Genomic DNA, 12,407 nt, shown 5'->3' with positions numbered 1-12,407 from the left:
TAAAACACCCCAGACAAGCACAAACTTAATGTGAATTCAGTGTATCACAATGTGGTATTACTGATATCGCTCAGAAATTATTTTACCTAATTCTGTGTCACAATGAGAATATTCATGCCAAATGCTACATTTACCTGATATCTGAATGTCTGAATGTATATAATTATTTACTGATATCTGAATTTATATATTTACTTTAATTATTTAGCAGTTCCATGGACTTCCAGTGCAGCCTCCTGCTGTGCTCATGATGAAGAGGATCTTCACATATCCAGCAGTGCCATCAGCAGTACCACAACAGCAGGTACTTCCATCCCATCAACACCTCATAAAGAGAAAGATGCCACTCCCTAGTGGCATCACCACAACAACAGATCTCTTTAATAATATCAGATGACCCGTACTATGGCTAAGTGTCAAGTGATGCTGTGACATAGTGAAAAAGGAGTCCTGAGTGCACTTTGAGTGTGTGTATTAAAACGTGCTTGTGTTTGTGCGTGCGTGCGTGCATGGGTAATTCAGAAGGGCCCGCTTTTTTTGCCTAGTGCTCCTAGGATCGCCTCTAGAGCACCTAACTTACATTTTACTGCTATTTTCTATGCTTTATAATGTATACATGTTATGAATTCAAAATCAGGCGCGTATTTCCAGGTACTTCACACAACTGTTTTTACCACATGCGAGTCTCTGTTAAACTTCACTGAGCAAACGAGCACGCGCATCCACGTCAATCAAACCGATCGCAATGGAGATAGGGAGCGCCATCATTTTGATTAAACTTGTGCAACATCATACCGCTCTTTCTGTTTCAATGTAATCAATCATGCAGCTTTCATGGATGTCATGGTCATGTGTGCTGCTTTTTGAAGTGTTTTAGATCGATTCTCATCATGTGAGCGCATGTAATACAATGAGCACCAGGATGAGACTTTTCAGCACGGGAGTGAATCTGCACTGCGTTTACAGATGATTGTACTATGTTAAATTTTATACTGAAAATTATGTATAATAATGTATTTTAATGCTAAGGGTCCTGATATTTGATAGTCCTGATCGTGCCAAATGTAATGTCTGATTTCACCAGTAAATTTATACTATGGCAAATATTATTTTACTGGAAAAGCATGCACTACCCGTAAAAATGTATTTTTGAAAAGAATACTTTAGAAACACGTTTCAGTGACAATATGGTTTTAAAACTTACAATATTAATTTAAAATGCTTAAAATATATGTAATCAGTGACAGTGTACAAGCATACATGTATCTAATATAATTATGTATTTTTCAGCTGGGCAGAATTATTCATATTTCTATTCTGGTGTCACCATTGCCCTCTGCTGGGCTGATTTTTTGTCCAACTCCATCCCTGATGAATCATTTTACTCTTTAATGAACAGTACTTTTTAAGTTTTACAAGTAAAGGAAAGGAACTGTTTTGCATATGTCCTGAAAGTAGTAATAATAATAATAATAATAATAATAATAATAATAATAATAATCACACATAACTATTCAGGCTTTGTTCAAAATTTTATGAGAGTATAGAATTGTTCAGTACAGTAAACCAAACCAAATCCTTACGCTCTTTATCATTTCTGTTTCTTAAAAAAATAACATTTTATTAAAATTCAGGAAATGTAGTTATTTATCCGATTAATCGAAGAAATCGAAGATTAATCGATTATCAAAATAATCATTAGTTGCAGCCCTACAAGACATAATACTTTTTTTTTTTTCATATTTTTTAATACAATTATTTAAGAAATATAACTATTAAAAAAAAATTTTTTGTTTTATATCTTTTGCGTTCATGGGTCAATTTTGACCCAGGCATCAATTGTGGCATTACACATGATATTATGTAGATTTTTCGTATATATATTAATTAGATTTTTCTTATAAACACTTTATTATATTTAGCATCTTTCCCATACTCTCTCACATACTTTTTATCTCTCACTGGGACTGCATCTTGTTTACATGCACACACACATTCATGTACAAAACACACATGACAGATGTAACAAACATAACATAAACTAAATCAAAGGTACTACTGACTAAAGGGGGTGTGGCCAGAGCAAAAGTTCATGCACACATTAGTCTAAATTGATCTTGAATTTTTACTCTGCAGTCATCTGATGCTGAACCAGCTTACATCATACTCACACATCAACACTGAACAGTTCATGTGAGTAAATAGAATAGATTTTGCTTTAAAACATAGTAAAGAAGTATTAATGTTGTATAGTTGAGTTGTACAGCTGTTTTAATGATGTTTAGTTGAAATAGAATATGTTGGTGTCATCACTTTTGACCACCAAGTTGAATATATAAAATATATTTAGATGTTTTATTTTTCATAAATTACAGAAATAATGCAACAAATCAGGACAAATCAAGAGCAGGATTCATTATTTTCACATGAGATGCAACTGGCTGTCAAACACATATTGAGTTACACAAACATAATCTACATATGTGTAATGTATGTGTAACTTATGTGTAGCTTATGTCTATCTTACAGTATGTGTATTTTCTCAGGCACTTGATGAGTCTAAATAGATGCACAATTTAAATTATTTCAGTAGTAACCCAAATTACATTAGTCATATCATACTGTTCACGTGTTGTACTTGCTATAGTTTACTTCCATGTTGTGTCTTCATCAAATAGCAATGTCAAATGTAAATCAAGTCAATCACTGAAACATCTGTGCCACCTTGAGTAAGAAATAACATGTATATTATGTATGTGTATACGCATATAAAATACTGATAATTCACCGTTGTTGATAGTTCATATTTGTATGAATATAGTGCTCATTTCTCTTGTAATAAAAAAAGAAATAGATATCCTGTGATAGTAAACTTATTTAGATATGAAATAATTCTAAAAATATATTTATGGAAGTGCAAAAATACAAAACAAAACAAAAAAAAAAACACTCTCTTACATACCTCAGGTCTCTAGAGACCATATACACATTTGGTACTTAAACCATTATAAAAAGTACAATTTTACAAATGTACAATTTTGGCATTTTTTGTGCATCACACTATTTATAAGAGACAGACTGAGGAATACTGAAGAGGTGTGGGCACAACTCCAAAAAATGGATGAGGTACGGGGGAGGAATGAGATCCCGGGTCACTAAAGACCAGAGGTATGCGTTTAAGGGTTAATTATTTAACTTCTATATTTGTCAGTTAACATGCCAAAAATATCAATCTTTTTAAATGTATGAACAGTTAAGTACCTATTAATGACTTTTAATGAGTTTTAGATGAAAACCATCGGGTTATGAATGATTTATAAGCTTAAATTCCACCGGGTCAAAACTGAACCATGAATGCAAAAGGTGTATGCAGATTCTGAACACAACAAGAGGATTAAGGCTTTAAAAACTTGGAAAATTCACTTACACTTTATTTTAAGGCTCTTCGATTAAACCCATGAGCCCTTATTCCGCATGAAGGAAGACCTTTGTGATTCTGTGTGCATTTGAAAATATGTTTCTTCATTCTGTCATCTCCACAGAAGTAGAAGTGGCAACAACTAACAAGCACTTGCCATTAAATTAAAGTGAAACCAGAGCGCTTTACAATTAAAATCCTCACTTAAATGTGTGTGCGCATCTTAACGCGCTCTTCAGGAGCTGCTATGAGTGTGGTCCGACTTTACCACAAAGTTTAGGACTTAAAAACACAACCACTTCTGCTTAAAACACTACCACATCATCATTTGGCCAATGGCTAATTTTATTTACCTTGAGTAGCAGCTCACTATGGCTGTCACTATCGATTATTTTTGTAACTGAGTAATCTGACGATTATTCTGACGATTAATCGAGTAGTTTGTAAATTAATTAATAACTCAGTTTGCATAATGTTGCTGAGGTGAAGTTATAATATAAAAATGTATATTATTCCAGCTGAGAGACATTGGCTACTCCAGGTAAGTCCAACTTTTTTGGGGCAGTACCACGTAAAATGGTCTACACCTCTGGACATTCAGTTCCTTTGAGTAAACTGCACCACTTCCGCCTTATTTTGATTAATTAAATTAAATTACTCAATTAAATTGAGTAATCATGACAGCCCTACAGCTCACAATTGGCCCATCATCTCAACGACTGCAGGCTATGCAGTTCAGGCAGCATATATTTATTTTTAGCAAGAAAATAATTGAAGATAATAGTGCAAATGCAGTAGAGTTGCAACACTCAAGTTGCTCTGACCTCATTCAGCATTCATTTTAATGTGAGTGCACCATTTATGATGGTGACTCCAGAAATCTTTGATGAAAGTATATTTACATCTTAATACATAATATGCTGATGGTTTTAATTTGGTCAATAATTGGCCAATAAATATAGCCAGTCGATACACTGGTGCATCCATATGTAACACGGTTAAAATGGGAAAGGAGGAGATGGGAACCGGCTGAACAGTCAAAGTAATATTTTAATTTAAACAAACAAGAAGACACAAAACATAAACACACACATGGCAGCTGCATGTGGCTCTCTCTCTCTCAAACTGCCGCATCCCGCTGCACTTATCCCTCTCCTCGGCTGATTAGCCCGATTGGGAGCCGGCCCGTGACTACCTCCTCGTCACACTCCTCCCTCCTTTGCCTCAGGTCAGGGAACCCCCGGCATGACGTACATCCCCCCCCCACCCCTGGCCCCGCCTGCCGGCAGGCTTTTCCCTGCCTCTCTAGAGCTGGGGTGGGGGACAAGGGGAGGGAAAAACAAAAACAAAAAAAGAGGAGAGGGAAAGGGCAAGGCAGAGCGACAGTGAGAGAGGAAAGAGAGAAAAAAAACTTGCTCGCCGGTTCCCAGACACACCGTCGCCTGGTCCTCGATCACTCCTCCACCCTCTGGCGGATGACAGCCGCTCATCTCTGGGCGGACCGGAGCAAGTCCTTTACCCCTGGCAGATGGAACATCCCTCCGCGTTCTGGCAGCCGGTAGGGAGCCCCTCCGCCCCTGGCATCGGCTCCACTGCTCCAGGTGGCCGGCAGCGAGCCCCTCCTCCCCTCGCAGACGGCGGCCATTCCTCCATGTCCAGTCGGCCGGCAGCAACTCCTCCGTCCCCCGGCGGACGGCCGCAGCTGCTCCTTTGGGCAGACGGCAGTGGCGAGGACTCCACAACAGCGCATCCCTCCTCCCTCCTGGACTTCGGCACCAATGTAACACGGTTAAAATGGGAAAGGAGGAGGCGGGAACCAGCTGAACAGTCAAAGTAAAATTTTAATTTAAACATAAACAAAAACACACAAAACATAAACGCACACACGGCAGCTGCATGTGGCTCTCTCTCTCTCTTGAACTGCCGCATCCCACTGCACTTATCCCTATCCTCGGCTGATTAGCCCGATTGGGGGCCGGGCGTGCCTTTATTATTTTAGCAATGTCCCAGACCCAGACTTTCAATATTAAACTATGAAAATCCATTATAGACACAAAAAAAAAAAAGACAAATTATTACATATTTAAAACTACAATCGTCTAAACAAAGAGTGAAATAAACAAACCATTTCAATAATTAATGTGTGAAAATAATTTCTATCAATTTGTCAAAAATTACGACTGTCCCACAGTTGTGGCATCATTTCCATCACACCAAACAACTTTGCCCCTAATACAGTTTTAAGGGGCAAAATTCACATGCTGAGCTGTCAGCGTGTGGGACTTTTGTGATGATTGGTCTCTGCAAACCACAGCGAGCGGTTCCCCTGTGTTTCCTTGAAAGCCTAGATTAAATCTTAGATAAAACTGGTTAAAAAAAGCACCTTAATAATGGCCAACCACAAGCATATTTATCTCACTGAAGACTTCTTTGAAATTGCTTCTTGTATTGCAAAATATTTGCCACTACCAACTAATACCAAGAAGACTAACAGTCTCATCAGGCACTGTTGCAATACCCATCAGCAGAGAAAGTGAACGCTGAAAACAGAAAATAACTCATACTAGTACTAAAGCTTTTGTAAATTAAATGCAGCTGGAGCACTAAACTTCGTTGCTCAAACAAACCCATGACATGCCACGACTGCAAGTTGACAAGTGTCTTAACCAACAGCTAACCCCAGCAGACAATAAGACAAGCTGTATAATATCAGTCTCTGCCTCTTACAAGCAAATCCTACCACGATTAATTACAGGATAACATTTGTGCTCAATGCTGAATTAACCACATTTAGATGTAAAAACCACTTTAAACACAACCAGACTAAATGTGCTGACATGGTCATGGAAGTATGGCGAATTAAATTCCTCAGGGATCATTGAATAACATCTGTATTAACAGTGCAATTATACAGAATCTTTGGTGTGGATGCATCTAGAAATTACACTCAATTTTTGAGTCCCTACTGCACTAATCAATACTCAACTCGTGCTCACCCATGCAATAAAAATCATCTGAGCCAGACGTCTCAGGACATTTATTTTAGCACAAATTAATTGACCTTTTAACATTACAATTTAAGTCCTGTGACTAAGAAGTTCATTCACATACGGGCCAATGATGTGACACTCTTTTTCATGTCCGAATCTTCTGTATTAAGTTACTTGAGAATACATTAAAAATGCAATTCACACAAAACAAATGACTTTAATACCCCTCCTACTATGCTGAACATGTTTTGATATTTTTTTCAAGGGTTTAGGGTTAAAAATGTTTAAGTGGTGTAACCGTCCAGAGGCAGTAATAAATAAACAAATAAATAAAAGTGTTTTTAAAAGCTGAAATTATTGAAAAAAGAAATGCTGGCGTAAGAGGTTTGGAATAAACTATTCCAATATATGAAATATTAATAATATTTTATTATTGTTTCTTTCAAAATGAGCAACTGAACAATTTCATTTAACAATACATGTAATTAATATCTGAATATCTTGTGTCAACCAAATCAAGAAAAAAGAAAGAAAGAAATAAATAAAGAAAGTGGACCCTTTTGTCCCTCTTGTTTAAAGTTTAAGTTTTAAAATAATATACAATATTCTGACATTTTTATGAAAAAGCAAATTTATGAAAATTCTTGACAATTGTAAAAAAATAAAATAAAAAAAAATAAAATAAAACTTGAAAAAAAATACATAAAAAATAACAATAATATTTTATATATATATATATATATATAAACTGTTTTTAAATTAATGATTAAGTTCATTAATCTCGCATGGATTCAAGGAGCAAGGAAAGTATTTTAATACCAATTTCTTGTCGAAAATGCTATAAATGTTTTTCAAAAATGTATAAAACCAACATGGTCACAAATATTATATTTCTATGAACTTGAAATCTGTTTTAAAACTAAATTTTTAGAAGATATCTTATATTTTATCACCTTGGGCAACCTTATTTTTCAATGACGTATTGCTAATTTTTTACTTATTTTTTTCCCCCAGATCATTACATAAAAAATGCAATTCACTTAAAACAATTACTTGAATACACCTCTTCTATGATAAACATGTTTTCAATTACTGGGTTTTAAAGTCATTTTGATATTTTTTTTTTTTCTGGGGCTTTTAAAGTCATGTGGTGTAACCTGAAATCTGATTTTTTTTTTTAAGATGTTGGCATTAGAAGTTTGGAATAATATTTTATTTATTAAGTCTTAAAAAAATAAGAAGTGAAACAATTTAGTTTTATAATATTATTAATATTTCCACCAAATCAAAGTCAGGTAGTGTAACCAAAATGCAGGTCGCCATTCTTTTGTTATGTGACCAAAAAATATAAATAAATACAAAAATAAAATAAAATAAACGAGAAGAACCCTTCAGACCACCATGACTGTGTGAAGTTTAAAAATAAACAACCATGCGCGAAAGGACGTGTTAGGGGCCGTTCACACCGAATGTATTTTTGCACACGTCTGTTCTGTGCACTTCTATGAACTTTACACTGTGTTTTAAACTTGATTTTTAAAAGACTTCTTGTTTTTATGACCTGGGACAACCTTATTTATCAATGACCCAAATACAGAATCAAGTACTTCTAAAAAGTCTCAATACGGACTACTGATACACCAATACATCGGCCAGGCTGATTATCGAGATTTGTCTATTTTTAGACTATCAACAAGGACTAATAACCTTGCCAATTAACAAAGTGTTAACTTCAGAGTTCACACTTTCTATTTACGCTTTTGGAACAACATGAGGGTGAGTAAATGATGACAGAGCTTTCATTTGTGGGTGAACCATCCCTTCAATGTTTTTCAGACATTACAAGGTATCCACTGCTGTCGTGCTGTACAGAGTGATCTGTAGACCATTACAAACTGTCTCGGTGTCTTAGAGGAATGGGGTCGCTGCCAGTGTGTTAAGTACCCAGCCTGCCCTGCTTTGCGGCTCTCAGTGTGACAGGCGTGAGCAGACACACTACAGATGTTCATTAACATGACACAACACAGCCCTGGCAAGCTGCTCTCAGACGACTGCCATCAGACCTCATGCGCCCCAGCTAAGCAGAGAAACAGTCACTATCAACACGCTGCTCTAAGGGTGCCATCACTCTACGGCACAAGACAATAGAGATACAAACATACAAACAATGACAATCAGTTTGAGATTACAAATTACTTCAGTGTTTCAAGGTGAAGTATGGCATTTTTGCGCCACTAGTGGCAATTGCAAAAATAACGACTGTTTCCAAACAGGTTTCCCAAACACTCCTACCACCCCTTATGCCCTGCCCCCACCATTCATTGTTCGGATAAACAAGTAGCCACACCCCAAACTCAAGCCATTGGTTGACACAGAAGAGCAATATTGGGAAAAAGCCACAGTATCACAGAGTCAAAATGTTCAGAATAGTATACTACTCTTAGTGTTTCTGTAGTATGTATTTTGATAATCGATTAATCTAACAATTATTTTAACGATTATTCGACTATTCGGGTGATTATTGCAACGATTAATCCTTGGCTCTTAACCGATTATTCAGCTTGTGCCCCGACTTAAAAGGTTGTATTAAATGTGCTTACTAACAATAAAGAGGACAAAATCATCTTAAAAATACCTCTACATGACATTCAGTGAATTAAAGGGAAACAAATACTTTTTATTAAGTTTAATTCAGTAAAGAAATTCACTGCAAAAAATCCTATTATTATCAAGCGTTTTTGTCTTGTTTTCCATTTAAAATTGTCTAAAAATCCTTAAAACAAGATATATTTACTTGAGAAGCAACATATAAGATATTTAGACTTGCTTTAAGAGAATGTATCGTAAATTTAAGTGTATTTTGTATATTTTTTCACTTGGTTATACTTCTGTGCATGCAGTAAAGACAAAATATACTTATATTTACGATACATTCTCTTAAAGCAAGTCTAAATATCTTATATGTTGCTTCTAGGTAGACAAGTATCTATATCCACAGCAAAACGAGTCCTATATCGACATAACCTGAAAGGCTGCTCAGCAAGGAAGAAGCCACTGCTCCAAAACCGCCATAAAAAAGCCAGACTACAGTTTGCAAGTGCACATGGGGACAAAGATCTTACTTTTTGGAGAAATGTCCTCTGGTCTAATGAAACAAATTTGAACTGTTTGGCCATAATGACCATCGTTATGTTTGGAGGAAAAAGGGTGAGCCTTGCAAGCCAAAGAACACCATCCGAACCGTGAAGCATGGGGGTGTCAGCATCATGTTGTGGGGGTGCTTTGCTGCAGGAGGGACTGGTGCACTTCACAAAATAGATGGCATCATGAGGAAGGAAAATTATGTGGATATATTGAAGCAACATTCCAAGACATCAGCCAGGAAGTTAAAGCTCGGTCGCAAATGGGTCTTCCAAATGGACAATGACCCCAAGCATACCTCCAAAGTTGTGGCAAAATGGCTTAAGGACAACAAAGTCAAGGTATTGGAGTGGCCATCACAAAGCCCTGACCTCAATCCGATAGAAAATTTGTGGGCAGAACTGAAAAAGCGTGTGCGAGCAAGGAGGCCTGTAAACCTGACTCAGTTACACCAGTTCTGTCTGGAGGAATGGGCCAAAATTCCAGCAACTTATTGTGAGAAGCTTGTGGAAGGATACCCAAAACATTTGACCCAAGTTAAACAATTTAAAGGCAATGCTACCAAATACTAACAAAGTGTATTTAAACTTCTGACCCACTGTGAATGTGATGAAAGAGATAAAAGCTGAAATAAATCATTCTCTCTACTATTATTCTGACATTTCACATTCTTAAAATAAAGTAGCGATCCTAACTGACCTAAGACAGGGAATGTTTTCTACGATTATATGTCAGGAATTGTGAAAAACTGAATTTAAATATATGTGGCTACGGTGTATGTAAACTTCTGACTTCAACTGTACACAATCTGCTTCTGTATAATTTGAACTTTAATAAAGCTATAACGCATTAAATATAACTGCATTAGGGGGCCTGGGTATCTCAGCGAGTATTGACGCTGACTAACACCCCTGGAGTCATGAGTTCAAATCCAGGGCGTGCTGAGTGACTACAGCCAGTTCTCCTAAGCAACCAAATTGGCCCAGTTGCTAGGGAGGGTAGAGTCACATGGGGTAACCTGCTCGTGGTCACTATAATGTGTGGATCTCAATGTGCTCCAGATGCATCATTAAGTCTTAAGGTGAACCGCAGTGCCAATGCTTACCGAACTGTGGGTTTTACCAAGAACAGTTACACCCCTACTCTAGATATACTTCTTTTCCTGTCAAAATACTTTTATTTTCTTTTTAGAGAAGAAAACAAAACAGTGTAATGATAATATTCTATTACCTTTTTCTAAAAAAAATGATTCCATGGAATAAAGAGAGAAATGCACTAAATCAGCACCAATTCAAGTAACATTAAACATTTCTCAAAGTCTGAGTGGGAGTTTGACTAACTGAAAGAACTAGTCTCCAATCATTGGGTATTCGTTGCAGTGGCCATTTAATCTCTTAAACTCTCATCCTCCACAATATTAATAAGCCGGCAGACTGCATCAATCCATTTTGCTACAGCAATCGTGAAGCCGCATTCATATGATTCTCATTAGGGCGTCAACACAAAGAAAAATACGAAAATGAAACATCAAGGTAAATATGACCATTTTTGCAGTTCCGATCGGTGGCACAGAAATGACACACTTCAGCTTATAGTAGTAAGCTAGTTATTTAATTCCGCACATACTGTTTATGCTCTTGGAAGTCAAACTATGAATGGCTTACTTATATTTGACTTAGCATATTAAACTGGGATTGGAGAATGGAGAACATCGGAAAAATAAAATACAATACAAAAAATATATACGATTTATAGAATGTTAAAACATTTCCTTATTCTTTCCTTACTATGACAGGCACAGAAATATAAGCTACAATAGAAATAAGAGTCCAAAATAAATAAATCACAGATCCAGTTCATTGTTCAACCAAAATCCCAATAATAACTAGTAGAAAAAAAAAAATCAGATTTGGTGCATAAATGTGTACTTTTAAATATAAAAAAAGCCCGAAATACACTGGGGGCTCGGTTACAATGCTCTATATTTAAGTATTTACTATGTAATGGACAGCAAGATGACAACAGCATTCCAAAGCCCTTTCAACCACTGTAGGGGATGAATCTTCACGTTGATGTAATCAGGTTCCTGATGTGATCAAGCCTTACCTAAGCAAATGGCGTTTGCCATAAGATCATTTCCAGGCATCTTTTTGGAAGACAAAGGCCCTGAAGAGCAGTTGACCTCATCACTGGACACCCTATTGTTCACTTCCTGACTCTCAATCCTAAAGGCCAAAGTATACTTCGGGTGTCCGTGTTGCGGATCGCTCCACGCACAGTATGTGTGACGCAAAATGCGTCAACAGCACAGCCGCGCGGCTTGACCGTGCACCGCCTAGATTTTCTTGACCAGCGGTCATCGTCTATGTGTGCGCTGGCCATTGACTACTAAAAAAGTGTCACAAAACAGTCGTAGAGTGCATGCGTTGAACCCGTTACTATTTGTTCGCGGTCAGAAAAGTATACTCAGAAAGGCAACACGGTTGGCTGGGCGTGATCCGATTCTGAACGCAAAAAAACTAAGTATACCTAGGCCTTAAGACCTAGGTGTGAATGGCAACAGGACGTCTCAAGACCTCATCACACTGGTTCTGTTGATTGGCCTGGCCATTTGTCTGGAGCAATTTAAAGAGATGTGTTCAAAAAGAGGGCAAATCTTCACATACAGAGTTAGAAACACAAAACTGCATAACATATCCATTCAAAGAATGGTATAAGCTTAACAACAACTATGTGTGACACAACAGTTAACTTAAATGTAGCTGGTAATGTATAAATGAATGCACTGATGAAAGTTCAACCTTCCAGCACCATATTTGGACTCTTTGCATTCTGCACAATGCCAAGAGTATTTTGGA

General features: G+C 36.9%; 1 protein-coding gene across 4 annotated transcripts in view; it reads right to left on the bottom strand.

Annotated features, from left to right (window-relative positions):
• Window positions 1-12,407, bottom strand: part of LOC127411917 (AT-rich interactive domain-containing protein 4B-like) — a 125,620-nt gene that overhangs the window by 92,095 nt on the left and 21,118 nt on the right. The gene's annotated exons all lie outside the window — the stretch shown is intronic.

Source organism: Myxocyprinus asiaticus, chromosome 21, assembly GCF_019703515.2.
Source record: "Myxocyprinus asiaticus isolate MX2 ecotype Aquarium Trade chromosome 21, UBuf_Myxa_2, whole genome shotgun sequence".
NCBI classification, from domain to species: Eukaryota; Metazoa; Chordata; class Actinopteri; order Cypriniformes; family Catostomidae; genus Myxocyprinus; species Myxocyprinus asiaticus.
This window is presented reverse-complemented; position numbering and strand designations above follow the sequence as displayed.